The sequence below is a fragment of the Neopelma chrysocephalum genome, unplaced genomic scaffold (assembly GCF_003984885.1).
Source record: "Neopelma chrysocephalum unplaced genomic scaffold, ASM398488v2 Primary Assembly neopelma1_68, whole genome shotgun sequence".
Classification (NCBI taxonomy): Eukaryota; Metazoa; Chordata; class Aves; order Passeriformes; family Pipridae; genus Neopelma; species Neopelma chrysocephalum.
This window is the reverse complement of record NW_020897727.1, coordinates 519,127-523,446: the sequence shown is the minus strand read 5'-3', so window position 1 is coordinate 523,446 and position 4,320 is coordinate 519,127.

The following is a 4,320-nucleotide window of genomic DNA, read 5'->3' as shown; positions in this document are numbered from 1 at the left end:
GCTGCAGGCGCTGTGCAGGACGCTGCGCCGGCCCGGGGGCTTCGCGCCGCGCGCGCTCCGCGCGCGCGGTTTTGGACCCCAGGCAAGGCCGCGGCAGGAGAAAGGAGAGAAAGGGGGAGCCTTGCCAGCGAGCACTGCACCCCCGTGGAAGATGAGAGCACAGCTTCGGAGCACACAGAGGTTTGCCGTTCCAGGTTTGGGGAGGGAGGGAGAGGGGGAGGGGGACGGAGCAGAGGGATGGGTGTTGAGCTGGCCATGGGGGTCCTTCGACTGGCGGGTGGGAGAGAAGGGCTGTCCCGTATGAAACATCACATGTGAGCAGTGCACCTGGAATTTGTGGTAACACAGTGGGGGAAGGATAAGGTCTGGGTGGACAGAGGGTTCTTTTGATTGATGGGGGTCCCGGCCAGGCTGGGGCCTTGTAAGGTACCTCAGTCTTGGACAGGTACGGGGGCCAGAACGGTTGGTCAGTTTGTTTGTTTGTTTGTTTGTTTGTTTGTTTGTCTATTTATTTCTTTTGTTTTGGCTCTCCTGCGGCTACTGCCCAGGTTTGGCATGTTCTGGATATATTTGCTTTGCTCTGTTACAACCTGAAAGAGTGGGCAGGACAAAGGGTTGTTACTGGGAATAAAAGACTTGCCCAAATCGTTCTAACAGGAACGTAGCCTATGTACCCCTGTGTGGTTGCGAGCTATGCTGGCGAGGGTTCATGCCTTCGGTAGGGTCGCCCATGCCAGACAGGTCAAAACCATAGGACCAGATAAACTACATCCCTGGGCAGGATGAGCTCATTAGCCTTCTGGCAGTCATCCTAGGAGAAGGACAACTCTCATCCCAAACCCGGGCAGATGGAGCTCGCTTAGCCCTGGAAGGCCATCCATCTCAGAGAAGGTCACTCTAATCAAACCTACGTCCTGAGGACCTCGCTGCCACCGTCCAAGCTTGCTCGGCCCTGGCAGATGAACCTCGGGATTAAAGGGTGGGTTCAGTTCCGCGCATACTGCATCTCACCTAAAAAATCCATTGCGCAGGCTTGAAGGCTTTACCCACATGCAAAAAGTCCTGTAGCGACGGGCGAGGGTCGAAACGGTAGGTGAAAGATGCACTGGGAGCCGCAGACTCAACCCTGCATACAGGCGGTTCAGGATATTGGTCATTTGAGACTGACGGAGATGAGAGTCTCTTGGGGCAGCACCCTGAACGACCAAGCAGCCTTTTCAAGGACAGCACTGCTTGCTCCACTCGGAGAGGGGCCTAGAAAAGGTGGCCTAAACAAAGCTCATCTCCACCTTCACCCGGTTGGTTAACCGCAGACCGACGGGCATCTTCTTCCAATGCGGTCGCACAAAGAGCAAAAGTCAAAGGCATGCACCTGCCTCCAAAGGTGTACTCAAATTAACTCTAGCATGTTGGAACATCAGAACCATGCTCGATTCTGCCAATAGTGGTCGTCCTGAGCGACGTTCTGCCCTAATTGCCCATGAACTGGGTCGTCTCAACATCGACATTGCTGCTCTCAGTGAAGTTCGCCTTCATGAGGAAGGCAGCCTCAGAGAACATGGTGCCGGTTACACACTCTTCTGGTCAGGTAAGCCCAGAACCGAAAAACATCTCTCAGGTGTCGGCTTCATGATCAAAAACTCCATTGTCCCTAAACTCGAAAATCTGCCGACAGGTCACTCTGACCGCATTATCTCCCTACGCCTTCCACTAAACAACAAGCAACACGTTGTCATCTTCAGTATATATGCCCCAACTCTCCAAGCTGACCCTGCTGAAAAAGATAAATTTTACACTGACCTGCGCTGTCTTACCCAAAAGGTGCCCGCAGATGATAAGATCATTATCCTTGGTGATTTCAACGCCAGAGTAGGTAAGAATTTTGAAGCCTGGAAAGGAGTATTAGGCAAGCATGGTGTTGGAAACTGCAATGATAATGGTCGACTTCTGCTAGAATTCTGTGCGGAGCAACAGTTCACCATCACCAATACTATCTTTCAGCAGAAAAATAGTCTGAAGACAACCTGGATGCACCCCAGGTCTAAGCATTGGCACCTCATTGATTATGTCTTGGTGCGACAGAGAGATGTCCGCGATGTCCTCCATACCCGCGTGATGCCCAGCGCAGAATGTCAAACAGACCATCGGCTTGTGCGCTGTAAACTCAACCTTTATCTCAAATTCAAACCCAAGAGGGGCAGTATCCCAAGGAGAAGACTCCAAGTTAACGATCTCCAATCAGCCACAGTAAGAGAAAGATTCCAGGCAAACCTTCAAACTAAGCTTGATATCCATTCCACAGATTCTGCAGTTTCCTCTCCCGAAACAATTTGGCAGCATATTAAAAGTAGCATCCTGCAATCCTCTGAAGAATCCTTAGGGTTCTCCCTCAAGAAGAACAAGGACTGGTTTGATGAAAATAATCAAGAAATCCAGGAATTGTTGAGGAAGAAGAGAACCGCCCACCAAGCACATCTTGCACTGCCTTCCTGTCACGCTAGAAAAACAGCCTTTCGTCTTGCTTGCAGCAAGCTCCAACAGAAACTCCGTGACATCCAGAACAAATGGTGGACCGATCTAGCTGCAAAAACTCAACTATGTGCAGATACAGGGGATCACAAAGGATTCTATGAGGCCCTGAAAACAGCATACGGGCCTACATACCAAGTCCAAAGCCCACTACTCAGTGCAGATGGTCAAACGCTTCTGACAGATCAAACCTCCATTCTGAATAGATGGTCTGAACACTTTCAGACTCTTTTCAGTACCAACCGTGTAGTACAAGACTCAGCAATTCAGTCCATCACACAACAACCAGTGAAATACGAATTGGATACTGCCCCCACTCTAGGAGAAACCCTCAAGGCCATACAGCAGGTGAAAATCGGCAAGGCAGCTGGGGTTGATGGAATTCCACCTGAAGTCTGGAAACATGGGGGCCTTGCACTCCATGCTAAATTTCATGAGCTTGTGGTGCGCTGTTGGGAACTAGGCGAACTACCTTCAGACCTTCGTGATGCAGTCATCATCACCTTGTATAAGAAGAAAGGTACTAAATCAGACTGTTCAAATTACCGTGGTATTACTCTGCTCTCCATTGCTGGCAAAATCTTGGCAAGAATACTCCTGAACAGACTAATACCCGCTATAGCAGAAGAAATTCTACCTGAAAGTCAGTGTGGCTTCAGAGCCAACAGGAGCACCACAGACATGATATTTGTTCTCAGACAACTGCAAGAGAAGTGTAGGGAACAGAACAAAGGTCTCTATGTAACCTTTGTCGACCTCACCAAGGCTTTCGATACTGTGAGCAGAAAAGGTCTTTGGCAGATTTTGGAACGTTTAGGTTGTCCCCCCAAGTTCCTTAAAATGATCATCTCACTTCATGAGGATCAGCACGGCCAAGTCAGATATGGCAACACACTTTCTGAGCCCTTTCTAATAAAGAATGGTGTGAAACAAGGCTGCGTTCTCGCTCCTACCCTATTCACAGTCTTTTTCAGTATGATGCTTCAAAGGGCCTCGGCAGACCTCGACGATCAGGACGGTATCTACATTCGATATCGTACTGATGGAAGCCTATTCAACCTAAGGCGACTGAAGGCCCATACTAAGACCCTAAACCATCTTGTCCGGGAGCTGCTCTATGCTGATGACGCCGCCCTTGTTGCCCACACAGAAGCAGCTCTGCAGCGTTTAACATCCTGCTTTGCAGAGGCTGCTGAGCTCTTTGGGCTGGAAGTCAGCTTAAAGAAGACAGAAGTTCTCCATCAGCCTGCACCTCAGGAAGTCCCCCACCGTCCCCACATCACCATCGGCCAGTCAGAACTCAATTCAGTCCAACAGTTTAATTACCTAGGCAGCCTCATCTCCTCAGATGGTAAGATTGATGGGGAGATAGACAATAGGTTAGCGAAGGCATACAGTGCTTTTGGAAAACTCCATAAACGAGTTTGGCGTAATAAACACTTGAAGAAAAGTACCAAGATCAGTGTTTACAGAGCCATAGTGCTGTCTACTCTTTTATATGGTTCCGAATCATGGGTCATCTACCGCCACCACCTGCGTCTCCTAGAACGCTTCCATCAACGCTGCCTCCGTACAATCCTTAACATCCATTGGTCAGACTATGTGACCAATACATCTGTTCTCGAACAGGCAGCAATCACGAGTATTGAGGCCATGCTCCTGAGAACGCAACTGCGTTGGGCAGGGCACATCTCTAGGATGAAGGACCACCGCCTCCCTAAGATCCTGCTCTATGGTGAACTTGCCACTGGCTGCCGCAAGAGAGGAGCTCCAAAGAAAAGATACAAGGAC